The following is a 14,817-nucleotide window of genomic DNA, read 5'->3' as shown; positions in this document are numbered from 1 at the left end:
TGGCTAGGTGAAATCACTCTTCGCAGCTGTTCCTCAAAATAGGTAAACACACAAATGGAAGTGAATGATCGGCCAAATGACGGTGGAGGTGACGGTGCACAAACACGACCAAGGCTTTTTATGGCTGATGAATTTACGATCTCAAAAGGGTATTTACCGGTTCATTTTTTCTGAATGAGCTTGAACTCTAAAGGAAAGCCTGCTCATAAACTTACGTTTATTTTTTAACGAGCATGAACTATGCGCTAAAACTGCTCGGATCTTGCGTTTATTTTTTAACGAGCATGAACTATGTGCTAAAACTGCTCGATATACCAGTCATAATAAGAACGCCTCCTGTGAGATAGCTATTTTTTAAGGAGCTTTATCTCACAACGCTATGCTCCAATTTTGGCAAGTTTTTACCTTTGCCCCACAGGCTTTCTTCATGCAAGGTCGGAAACGGCTAATCCTACGAGTTTAAAGGGTTAGACCTACAAGTTTAAAGGGAGGACCTAAAAATTTAAAAAAAATAAATAGTCGTCCCTTGCTTACATTCCAAAAGTTTGCATGCCCCCAGGCATAGGACAGAATTTCGAGGCTGCCCCTCCTCTCCCCTACTTCTGCTTTTCTTTGGGTGTTCACAGCTACTTGTCATCTTGCCAATCTAATGTTAACGATACTAGTCTTCTCGTTATTTTAGGGGGTCTTATGCGGTACTCAGGCTTCCCGTCGGCCCAACTTTTAACGAACAGCTATTTGTGACAAGAGAAGAACACTACTCAAAGACAAAACATTGGTATTATTGAGGGAGGCTTGCCTCTTTCTTATTATCCGAAGAGGGTTCTATTTGCTGCCGCAAATCAATCTCTTTCTTCGGCGATGTCTATTATCAGGTTACTAAAGATGGCGACCACCTGTTGCAGCAATAGAATCTCTTTCTTTGGAGGCTGCCCCTACTTATCCTTCAAAACATATGTTTTAATGGGTGAGGCTTGTCTTCAAAGATGGTTACTACTTGCTACCGCAAATGGTCCCCTTCCTCGGTATCCTGATTATTTAGACAAGGGGAGCGAGAAGCTGATTATCTCACTCACATAACTTTGACAAAAGAATATTATTCTAGAACAAACCCTCTTCCACCGCCGGACGGGGTACGGACTAGTCTATTCTTCTGCGGAAATTCTACCTTACACCCAGGGTTTCTTCTGCCCGAAGCAGACCAGGGTGCATGCCCCCTGGGTTCCAATCTTTCTTTCCGAATCACTCGCATTCATCGGGAAGGAGGACCGGGGGTGGAGGCGAATCTTGAGTGAACAGACCATTTAGGAATGGTATTTGACTATTTGCGATGCGAGATCCCGGAAACGAAAGTTGGTCTACGAGCTTGACCACCCTTCCTTCGTGTGGAAAACACATTACTCTAAAGAGTGAGGAGACTATCGCTCCCATGCAATAAATATAGTCGCGTCCAAGGAGTAGGTTATAATCCAAGGGTCCTTGGACGACCATCACGTTCAAATTAACGGTCTTCCCTTTCAACGTGACAGGCACATTGGGGAGGATTCCTAATGGTCGACTGGTTCCTTTATCAAAACCTGAGAGATTTCTTAACTCAGGTAAAAGCGCCGGGGAACCCAGTGCTTTCCAAGCAACAGAGGAAAGGATACTCACAGACGCCCCTTCATCAATGATAGTACCAGCCATGATCATTCTATAGATCTGGACAATGATTCTGAATGGTACACTGGCTGGTAACCGGGGTCTGCCTAGTTGATTCCAATCAAAGGATACAACCAGGTTGCTTGGTGGTGGGACCGAATATACGGCCGGATATGACCCTGATGATGTTCCTTCCTGCGATAAAGGAATGGGCGCATTGCCCTGACGCTCATCAGAGTCGGTGCTGATGAAAAGAACCTGGATGGTGTCATCCTTATTCTCTTCAGTGAGGGTGTCGCATGAAGATGACTCTTCGGCGACGGTGTCATTTGAAGATGAAACTTCTGAAGGTAGAACCGGGTCAACTGCCGTATCGACCTTTGGACTTTCGTCCGGTCTGGATTCAGTAGGTTCATTTTCAGTGACTGATGCTTCAGCCGACCACTTGAGCGGGCCAGCTGTATTTTCAACTATCGAGGGATTAGGCACGAGTTTTTGGTATCCAGGAGGAAGTCGTAACGGTGATACCGGACGATCTTCCAAAACTCTCTTCGCCTCATCTAAGAATGGACATCGGTGAATGGCGTGATCGCCTTCACACAATATACAGGGTGATCTTGGTCTCCCTTTTCGTCCTTCACTCTCGCTGGTTGATGGACTGCAATCAACATGACTACCAGAGGTTGATGCTACCGGATTGTGCAACCTGGGGGACCAGTCCCTTAGTATCCGGGGAATACAAGGACAATCACGATGGAAGTGGGTCCCTTTGCAAATGACACATGGCGATTTAGGCCCGGTCGGTGCAGTGTGTGGGTTTTTGTCAGCTGCCTTTTGCTTGCCCCCAGTCGCCTTCGCCATAGGCCCCTTCTGCTTCTTTTCTCTCTTCTTCTTTTCCTTCTTCTCCTTGGGAGGCTGACTTTTGCCAGCTCCACCTTGCGAAGAGGAAGGATCAGAGGAAGTATTGTAAGAAGTGGAAGGCTGGTGGGTAGTTCTAGACTGTTCTGACTGTTGATTCGACTGCTCAGGATTAGTGGCGATCTGGACTACATTAGTTGAAAAGAGCCATACAGGTAGGCCAATTGTCAATCCTGGAAGTGACAATGTTGCCATATGAGGCGCACCAACATCTCCCCAAGAGGAGAAGGGATTTGGACTTCCGCCAAGGTTGCTTCCTTGGTTGGTGGGCTCCATACTTTTCAACTGAAAGATCAACGTGGGAATAACAGGTGATTATGTTCCGCTTAAAATAAATTTTATTAACGACGCTTTTAGACACAAACTTGCTTTTTCATGTTTTAAGAGTCGAGAAAAAGCTAAAGATGACTCTAGTCGCCTTCGATGTTTTAACGAGCCCGAAGTGACAAATGCTCGGTTGGACTTTTTCAGTTATAGAGTTTGAAAAAGGCCAAAAGAAACTGCTCTGGAGATCTAGGCAGAGGGTGTGCCAAACCTTTCGCGAAACCACAGAATACGTTTTACGGTACGGGTGGTCGATCTTCGTGAATGCTGTGTTCACTGCATCGCGATCAGTAGGGCGGTCGACACGGCTTCCTATGGATAAAGGATGAATGCCTATAGGGGTCTCCCAATATACGCGACGGTACGCGGGAGCACAAGTCCGTATTAGTGCCACCGACTCTCAGGAGGAATCACCCACCTTCGTAGAGATCGACAGTCACTATGTTTAACGACCGGAACACGTCTCTACCTAGACCTCTAGATGTTTGCGTTATGTTACAAAGCGTTGTTATGTAAATTGGGTTTATTTTAATGTTGATCTTGCTTAGCAGTTTGCCTTTAAGGATCACCACGAGATGTATATATACAACTTCCTAAATGCAATCTAAGATGAGAAGCAAAACTTTTCAATCTTTCAACTTTGAAAACCTTAATCTACTGAGGAAAAGAAAGACACAACTTTTCGCACAGATCATAGAACACACACTAAAATGCAAATTTTCCTAAATCGTCAAGCACACAGTCAAATGCAAAATGCACAATGCAGATATTTCTTTTCTTTTTCCTTAATGTTGATGTAAGACAGAAAGGAAACTGTTGTATAACTTCGAATCTAATTTCAAGCGAAAGTAAACAAGCTTGTCCAAAATCAAAAGACACCTTAAGATCGACTTGTTTAGACACTGGAAATGTATAGATTCAAACCATAAAATGAAAAACAAACAAACTTAAACAGCCATGAACAGTAACAAAACTAGCTCTTAAGATCACAAAGACACTTTTACAGTTCAGGATCTAAGAGGCCACAGCTATACTGGTTCGCTTTTCACAATGGGAAACTGTAACTGAAGCAAGAAATACTGAAAGAACAATCACAGTTTCATCACACAACTGAGGCGGAATAATGTCAAGGAAAGTTGGTTTACAGCAAGTACAAATGACAAGCAATCAGCAGCAAAATAACAGTGAAAACAGGGCTCAGACACAGTGGGAAACCTCAGGAAGACATAGCATAACTGGATCAGCGCAGGCTCTGGTCTGTCAAATTGACTCTCAGCGCAGTTCCCGAAGGGAGTACCTGCGCTGGAATGCAGACTGCCTGTGGACAGCCTGCACTGAGACACGAGAGTTGCGTTCACAAGGATTTCCGGGTCATAAAAAGCTAAAAAATTCACTGTTTTTGCTGAAATAAAAAGCTATAGGTCAAGTACAGGCTAAGGGATGATCAAGAGGATGAAAAGCTATCACAAAGAGTACAAGAGTCTTTTGTAGATCAGCTCTTCAAATCATGAATCTGCTCAGTAAATGAGCAAGAGTAGCGGCCCCTCTACTTCGCTTTTGATATAGTCAAAAGCTTTTCGATTTGGTACTCTTTTGTTCAGGAAATGAATAGCAAAGATACTACAAACACCAACAAGATACTAGGCTCCCCAGCGGAGTCGCCAGTTTGTTGTGGGGAAAAGTATCCGACTCGGATGACCCTATCCCTACTCTAAGGGTGACAGTCCTTAGCAACAACTGAAAGTAAAGCTTTGATATTTTCCTTTATGAAAGTACAGAGAAGGAAGAAAAGATTGACCAACCGGTGTCTTTCGCTTTTGTCGATCCTGTCCTCTCTCTTTGTCTCTTGTTCCCAGCTCCTTGCTCCCTTTGCCGGTCCAGCTACACAAAGATCCTGCACAAACAAGAGAAGGAAAACTACAAGAAACATGTACTCATAACTGATGCATGGATTAGAGTGAATCAGATATACAAGTAAATACAATACATCAATGCAATACAAGTATATAGGAGAACATTCAAAGCTTTATTGATAGAAGTAAAAGGGTTCTGAGAAGGTTACAACCATCAATGGCTCCAATCCAGCAGCACCTCCCCAGCAGCAAGAAATCTCCTCTTCACCTCTATAAAAGCAATCACCCAATAGCTCTAACTGTAAACCAACAGCACTTCCTTGCTTTGCACAAAATTCCAGCCTCTTTAGACCTCATAGAAGAGCTCTATATATAGGAGAGAAGAAGAAAGGATGAGTCAGCTTGAGACTGACATAAAGCTGCCTTGTGTCCTCTCCCCTCTTAAGTTAAACTTCAGTTCTTGAGTCCACTTGGAGATCCTTGCTTACACATGGAGATCAAGTACCTCTTACTCATCATAGGGCGAATCCCTTGAACCAAGTGTCAGTTTGGAAGCTTCCTGGGCAATTGACACCTTGCAGAATGACTGTGCCACTTGGCCAATCTCGCCCAGCGCAGGTAGCCTTCATTAGATTTGACTTTCAGCGCAGGTACAAGGAGGAGCAGTTGCATTCCAGCGCAGATGCTCAGTGGAGCAGCTGACATGATCCAAAAATAGCCTGTCTTTGAGTGTTTTCAGGTGGAGAACTGATGGGAAGTGCTGTGGTTTGCTGACCTTGTTCTTCTAGGGGTAAGAACAACATGTTTAGGGACTGAGGATCCCTGTAATTATTGACATTTCATGCTCCATGCTGCGAGGCACAAAAATGTCTATAACACCAGTGACAACTCCAATCGACTAGGAACTAACTACTGCATGTATGGGACTACAGGAGTGATGCTTGTTTCTTGGAGGTGAAAGAGGTGGGTTTTCCAAATTTAGATTAGACTGAGGAGGGATTGTCTGATCTACTATTAAATCTTCCTTGTCCTCATTGATTTCTTCATATTCATGTTCATACATATTTTCTTCTGGAGTTGAGGCCTTTGTATCGTAATTTATTACCTTGTTCATTTGCCTACAAGTCCTGAAGGGCACTAAATGGGTTTGCATAGGCCGAGGCTCCATTTTTATTTTGTGCTACGTGTTGCTTGTTTCCATTGGGCTTACCCTTGTTGTTTCCTCATTTTTTAGTTTTCCAGTTTTATCCTTGATCTGCAAGCAGATTTGATAGTTTATCAATGAGGGATATTTTTCAATCCCTAGCAAAGTGTCTATATTCATGACAGAAGTGACACTTGAAGGGATATTCTCATAATCTAGTGTTTGACACTGGGTCCATCCTCCTAAGGTTAGGTTTATTTATAAAGGTAACCCTTTTTCCATGTCAACCTCCACACAAATTTTGGCACAAGTGAACTGAGAACCCTTCAGCTCAGCTCGATCTAGGTATTTTCCAACTCTATTCCGATTTCCCTTAAGCAATCATCACTCCAGAGAGACAAGGGGAGATGAGGGAGCTTAACTCAAACAAGGATAGTTGATGTAATATCTTTGTTGGGATTGAACTTTGGATACCACTGATTCAGATACATACCCTTAGATCCAAAGAAGTATGGCTCGTTCCTGAAGATTACATCCCTATCTTCCTTGAGTTCAAATAAAAAAGCAAAGAACTCACTGTTGCAAGTGTAAAAATGAATACCCCCTTTAATTTTTGGCTTCTGGGATTGCTCACGAAAGGATTCCATAGATCGGGGAGACGACCACATCCCTGTGAATTTCCCAACAATGGCGTGATGTGAGAAGGAAAGGATATTTATGATAGTTCCATTGGGGACAACTACAGAAGGAATAGCCTGAACCCACTTCACAAACTTCAACTAAGCTTCTTTGGGCCTAAGGCAATTCACAATAGTTGAGATCAAAGATTCAAAAGCTGCTAATTCTTCTGTGGTAGAAGATAGAGGAGGAGGATGGGGAGCGACCCCCTCTGAGGATGCCATATCCAAGGGACTCATATCTTAGGGTTTCTCAAAAACAAGCATGCAACTGCAATTTGCAGCTCAGTGTTCATCTTTAGATAGATTACAAATACAATTTATCCCCAAAGATATGGTTTAGGATAAATCCACAAGAATGGAGAAATAGAGTCAATAAGGAATGTACATGCTTTGAAGAACGATTCAAGAATACATCAAGCTCCTTTTTCCTCATTTTGCCAACAATAACCACAAACACAGTAACATTTGAGCAAGTAGAATAGATAATATTTGTCTATATGATTCCCAAAATTGCTCAAGATTCGTTGATTTTACCACGAAAAGAGGGAAGAGTGCTATCCCATTTTCACACAACAAACATTCAACTTGACTTAAAATATTGTCATCAAATGAGATGTTAAAACCACTGAATATTTCTTATCTAGAATATGATGACAATAGGTTATTCCATCGACCCAAACACTTAATTCCACTTCTGCCTTCACCAATACCAGATTTAATTGTATGTATCCTACTCCAAATAATGAGCGGTCAAATTTCCCTCCTCAACTCATTCTCTATTTGGCACTCCTTGACTCATTCTCGTTTTCCTTAACTCATGGTTTTGCTTTCCTAACGAGGGTTTTGTGAACGTGTGAATGATGGTTTTGCTCAACTAGTTTTACAAATCAGTTGTAATACATTTAATATCCTCAATAGTAGATTGTTATGCAGCTAAATTCAATAAATTTCAATTGTGGATGCCTAGGAAATTAATGCAACAGGTATCTATTTACATAAAAAAAATCCATGGTCGAGATTTAATAAATGTGACAAGAGTAGCATCGATTTAAATTATGTTGCCATCAAAAGAAAACATATCCAAGGGAATAAACAAGCCTCAAATATGCTTGAAACATGTTGCAACTCTTGCTGAATTACAACAAGACCAATGTGTGATGGATTCCATAAACCCTAGAAACAATTATAAGAAATATATTTGAAAGAAACTAGGTTGAAATGGTCATGGACAGAGCTAAACGATAAATATGTATGCATATTTGGTTAGATTGAGCAGTGGGAATAGGTAGAGGAAACACGTTTTCTTAGTTGTAGGTGATGGGGCGTAGATGGAGGTGTTTCTACATCGTAGAATGACAGAAAATCAGTAAAGATGGTAGGAAGAGAATGGCATGAAAAGGGTGAATGAAGGATAAACCTGACGAGTTCCAGAAATAGCCACAAATTTGTGTCTCTCACATATTGGGCATGCTAAAAATATTCCTGTTAGAACTCATGAGAAATTGACAAGGCTAAAGATTTTTTTTCTTAACAGTGGGAAAATTTATCATGTTAAATTAGTAATGAGGATAGTCATCATTGGCTACTATCCATGAATGCAGGCTGCCATCATTTTTATTTTAGGAAAACCATGCCACTTGGAATTATCAGCTGGTGGTACATAAGGTGGTGTTCTTTCACTCTTTCCAAAAGCCTTCGAGCCTTGGCCCATTAACCTATTTCATTACGTTAGAGGAAGTTGAGCTCTTAGTCAAACAAAAGCAATTTTAAGGCATATGCTAGGCCCATAACTCTAAGATACTTAAAACATAGATTTCATGATTTTAATTTAACTATCAATAATTATGAGGTGGAAAGTAAGGATTTATCCTCCATGGAATATCTTAAAATATTCTTAGTAGTATACGCATCAAAGGTTGAATTTTTTCTCCAAAGTAGTTATGCTCTTTATGTATTTTTAATTAAATTAATTAATTAAAAAAATGTCATGCCAACATGAATTATTTTTAGAAACCTTGAGCACTACTGAATGGGGAGATGGGGAAGAGGGGTACGGGGGTGAATCAATAGTGTGCCTTATTACCGATTTTTACCAATTTAAACTTCTCTACTGAATCATGCACAAATTAACCAAAAGCACATTAGGACATAATCACATAAACATAAACCATGCAAAGAAACTAAACCAAAACAACCATGCGAGAAACAATAAACAACACATCAAAGAATAATCACATCATCACACATGAGACACAAGATATCTGGTGGAAAACCCCTCTGATACAAAAAAACCACCATTCTTGATATTGTGCTGCTCTGAATCTCTATTATCTCAAGAAAATATACTTTTACATAGATGTTTGTTGCACCAACTAGGAGGCTCAACCTCAACTAATATAGCCTTCCACCACAAACTAGGAGACTCAAACCCAAATCACAGTGAGTTGACGACCATCAACTATTCCATCTATCACTGGGAATAAATGATCGTTTTTGCAACACTGCTACTAACACATAAGCACTGCTCCAATTTGTAAAACACCCATTTTTCAGAGGGTACTTCTCCTCTACTCTATGCATACCTCGGTTACATTCATTTTCAAACTGGATCCAAGATGCTTTGCTCAACTAGACTTAACTCTGCAATCCAAGCCTCAACATCAAAACACCATTAACAAATCAAATCAAAACACCACAAATAACATGCTTTATACTCCAAAAAATTAGTGGCTCTAATACATGCAACAAATCTGCAACAACCAACTCAAAAACCAATATCTCATCAACAAATAACCAACTACAAAACTCTCATCCATTAACAATACTCTCCAAAAAATATATGCTCCATTAGCTACAAATCTTATATGCAAACCGAGGTTCTGCTTCCAAATTCTGCAACATACTTCATATCTGCTCACTACATTGTCATCTGCACTTGTGCTCTGAAATATCTCTACTCTCTAGTATATTTGGATCACTCTTCCTCTTTTGCATCTCTATAACTCACACACTTACTCAACCAATCATATCTCAGATTCAAAATGGAGTATATGTAATATGTTGGGTGAATTCCACTTTTGGACTGGGATCAAAGGTGCACAAAGTTGACTAAATCCATCCATAACCATCACTACTTATGCATTAAAGGTGTTCACACCCATTGAAGGACTTATCTAACCATTTTCGACCTTGTCCTATTAATTTAAAACCTTCTATGAATAACCAAGTCAAAATACTCTTCATGTGTGTGAGTAATGCAGAGTAAATTTTGTGTAGAGGTTCGGTTAGACACACAACAAGGAAAAATCTTGGTTGGAAGGCTTCCAACTACACACACAACACTACCAGTTCTTGACTGGAGACTTCCAATCGCACACATGAGCCTTCTTCCCAGTGGTTAGGGGAGAGTATAGGAGAAAACCAAAATCCTTCAACTCAAAACCTTTGCCACCTATTTGGACACCTTCATTAGCTCCAATACATGTCTCCAAACCTTTTCCAAGATTTATGACACCTCTACAAGTAGGTTAAACATGTATACCAAGTGCGACTACCAAGTTAACCTAAAATCCAACAAACAAGGGTTGACATGAATGCTAACAAGTCCTCTACTCTCTTCTGACACCTTCACAAGCTACAATAGATCTGCAAAAGTATGTATCACCTCTCCAACATCATTATGAGCCCAAAACACCATTGTAACAAGTCATGAGCATAGGCCCAATATGAAGACCTAATTATGAGGACCTAGTATGCCAAGTTCATCAACATGAAGCACATGGATCATTAGCACCTGAGAAACCATCACCAACACTTATAGATTTACATACAAACCATCACAATTCCATCATCCTACATCAATGCCAACATACAGACCATCATGAGGTTGAAATCAATGCATCAATTATATCATCACATGGCATCACAAAGTTTACTTCAATGTCAACACAACCAACTCAATTCCATTACAACCAACTACAACCAATCAAACATATGCATGACTAAACATATGCAACACATGCTACCAGGCTACAAGGTTGACATCAATGCCAACACAAGATAGCTGTAACCATGAACATAATGCCAACACCAGCTAGCTAGAACCATGAAATCCATAATGCCAACAATCTCCTCCTTTGGCATTGATTGCATCCACACAAGCTCCAGATCAATCTTCTCTTCTATCACTCCGCCTTTGACATCAATTGAAAAGGGTAAACTCCATCTGATAAGGAAGAAATAACACATGCACAATCACTATAGCAACTAAAATATATGTGGCTGAATAGGAATGTAAATCAACATGTATCCATGCCTATCACATCATCAACAACAACCAACATATCAAGCCAATTAACAAATAGTCTCCTCATAGGATCATGTTAAACCGATCAACCTCAAGCATCAACAACAATATGTACATGACGCAAACATAAATATCATCAATGAGAAACATAATGATAAGCAACAATGTGCAACAATATCCAACAATAACCATATGAGGTACCAACCCATATCTCCATAACAGCAACACCAATGGCCATCATCTCCTCTATGCTCATAAATTGAGGTCAAGAGCCCCAACAGTCAAAGCATAGCATGAGGTGCACCATGAACACCTCCAAGCGGATCATAATGCCAACAATGGATGGCTAAAGTAAGCAAGAGCAAATAATGTCCCCCATGAACACATGCCATCTCCAAAATCAACTCCAATCTATAATGAACCACTTCCACTGCAAACCTTGCTTCCTTTCCACAAGAAAGAAGCACAATATGGACCAAGACACATATGACCATGACGAAATGAAATATAGCAATGAATACACATTGTTGTAGTAGCGACATAAGACCTTATACATGACCATTATATGACCTCATGACTCCTCTTTCAACCCACTAGAAGACCCAGTGATAAATAAAATGCACGTACATGGCTTCATGAGCATATTACATGATTTTATCAATGAAATACATTGCTGCTATGACATCTCCTATGGACCAATGAGCCAAAAATATGACACAACATGACTGATACAAAATCGTTAGCCCATACATATGGCTACAAAAGGACTCCATGAAACCCCTCCAAAAACATGAAGACTCAACTCACAAAAGACTAGACTCTCAACCAACATAAGATGATGAACAACAACAAGTAAATGGATGGAATAATCATCATATAACAACTTAGACATGGTTGGTCCATGTCTCAAGTCACCTTTATGCATGCTAATATCTCCAATCCTCATGCTAGGGTAGATGAAAAAATGATCAATAAAAATTGCAACAAGGCTGATATAACACATATTTCCACTTATAAACAATATATACTCGAACTACAAGAAAAATGAGTGCAAAGAAATAAAAACCTTGAAAACATATCTCCCCATGAGCATAATATACCTCATATGAAGGTTGATTCTACTGATCTGAAAATGCATGGAAGATCATGATCAAGAATCACTGATGTTGATACTCATCAAGCTTCCAACACTCCCTATGAGACCATGCTAGTCTCATATCTACCTATGCAGTCAAGTAGATCTAAAATGAAATAATGGATTGTAGTAGCGGTTGATCTCTCCTACTCAGAATCTGATGAGGAAGAGTACTCCCTTGGTATCTTCTTACTATTCACTCTACCCTTCAACATGTACACATTATCCGGTGTCTTGACTCCCTTGGAAATCACTCTCTTTGATCTTTCTTTCCGGATGATGCAACCTTTGGAGTTGAAAACCACTCCTTTGCCTCCATCAAAAATTGGCTCACACTCAGAATGTTGTGCTTCAATCCTTAAATGAGCCACATCTCATTTGCATTGGTCCTCTTCTCACCAATATTGTCTTTACCACTTCCCAACACTCTCGCGGTTTCATTACCTTCAAAAACAACATGGCCAATCTTGGTTCTCTTCAAGAAGTGAAATTTCATTTTATCTCTTAACATATGGTGTGATCATCCACTATCAATATACCACATATCATCCTCATCATGTGAACAAAGTGCAATGCCACACCTTCCTAGCTGCTCCTCCTTCTTCTTCCACATGTTCCTTGGTTGGTTCCTTGGTTGTGCATTCTCCTTTGTCTGCTGCTTTTAAACCGAAGGCCTCAAGGATCTAGGCATCTTATAATCCTTGGCCATGTGCCCAAAATTATGACACAAATAAAACTTTATATTACCAAGATATGTAGCCAAAGGATCTAATATTTTGTTTCTCATGTCGGATCTCCATTTCCTCATGCTAGATTTGCAATCAATGGCCTTGTGGCCAAACAAGTTACAAGAAAAACAATAACCATTAAATGAAATTGTATACCTAAAAGCGGGTCCTCTACTCGGTTGATCAAACTATTGCATATATGTGTGCATTCTCCTCCTACATGTAGCAGCCACATGTCCAAATTTGTGGCAAGAAAAACACTCAATCTCGTCCATCAAAGGGGCAAAGGCATTTTGACTCCTCATATGAAATCTAGCACCATCAATCCTAGGAGCGAATGATCTTGTTGGTTCTCTTCTTTGCTAGTGTTGGTGGATCTACTTCCTTTTTCCTCTAATATTGTCATGGTTGATCACATTCTTCACTGTAGGCTTCTTTGGTTTTGATTTGTTGTTCTTTCCTACATTCAAACTTGTCTCTCCCTTTTGAAAACTAAGGCTAGATTTGCCCACTTCTATGGTGCTCTTAGCTTGCTCCGACTGTTAGTCCTTTTCTTCAAGCTACTTTCTCAATTTTTTAATTACAACTTCAAGTAATTCAACATAGTCCTTCTTTTCTATTTTTCTTGTTGCATTATTCAATTATTTTCGATTCTACCAGCTATGTCCTCAAAGTAGTGATATCCTCCTTAAAATTCTTCTCTTTTTCATCAAAGATCTGCAATATCTTATCATGCTCCTTGCATAAATTTGTGAGTCTACTAAGTTCACCAGAAATTTCTTCAATAATAACCATGGCAGATTCATATTCAACTTTAAGGAGCATTAAACGATGACCATCATCTACTTCACTAATTAGATATGAATTATTATCACCATTGCTATAAAAAATATAACTCAAAACTAAGTCATTACGACTTGTACCTTCATATTTGTTGTCTTGTTGTACAACTAGGTCAAATGGAGCTTCATTCTTCTTGAATCTCTTCTTATTCTTTTTATTGTCTCTCTTCTCAACCTCTTCATCATTGTTGTTGTTGCCAAGATCCATATAACATATGTAGCCTATCCCAAACCTCCTTAGCAAATTTTAGATCTCCAACTTTCTCTAGGTCTGCCTTTTGCTTCATTACTTTAGATGAAGACAAATCTTGATTATATACTTCACAAACCAATCTCCAAATGTTAGATCCACAAGACAATAATTTATTTTTCACACATACAAAAAAAAAAAACAAAACAAAAAAACAAAAACAAAAACAAAAACAAAAACAAAAACAAAAACAAAAAACAAAAAACAAAAAACAAAAAACAAAAAACAAAAAACAAAAAACAAAAAACAAAAACAAAAAACAAAAAACAAAAAACAAAAAACAAAAAACAAAAAACAAAAAACAAAAAACAAAAAACAAAAAACAAAAAACAAAAAACAAAAAACAAAAAACAAAAAAACAAAAAACAAAAACATTAGTGGATCATCACATTAGCATAAACCATGCAAGAAGTTAAACAAAACAACCATAAGAGAAACAATAAACAACACATCAAAGTACAATCACATCATCACACATGAGACACAAGATATCTGGTGGAAAACTCCTCCGAGACAAAATACCACCCTTGTTGTTGCTGCACTGCTTTGAATCTCTATTATGTCAAACAAATAGTATTTTACATAGATTTCAGTTGAACCAGCTAGGATAATCGATCTAAACTAATATGGCATGCCACCTAGGCTAGGAGACTTAATCCCAAATCACAGTGAGTTGACGACCATCAACTATTCCAGCTATCGCTAGGGAAAAATGACCATTTCTGCAACACTGCTACAAACACAAAATCACTGCTCTGATTTGGAAAACAACCATTCTTTGGAGGGAATTTATCCTCTACTCTATGCGTACCTCAATTTAATTCATTTTCAAATTGGATCCAAGAATATTTTCTCAACTATACTTAGCTTTGCCATCCAACCTCAACAACAAAACACCACAAATATCATGCTCTCTGTTCCAGCAAAATAGTGACTCCAATAAATGCATAAAATCTACAACAACCAACTCAAAAACCAATATCTGATCAATAAATA

This window comes from Pinus tabuliformis, chromosome 6, assembly GCF_031772625.1.
Source record: "Pinus tabuliformis cultivar Carrire ecotype Pingquan chromosome 6, CPIR1, whole genome shotgun sequence".
NCBI lineage: Eukaryota > Viridiplantae > Streptophyta > Pinopsida > Pinales > Pinaceae > Pinus > Pinus tabuliformis.
The sequence above is the reverse complement of the archived record's forward strand: the minus strand, read 5'-3'. Positions refer to the sequence as shown.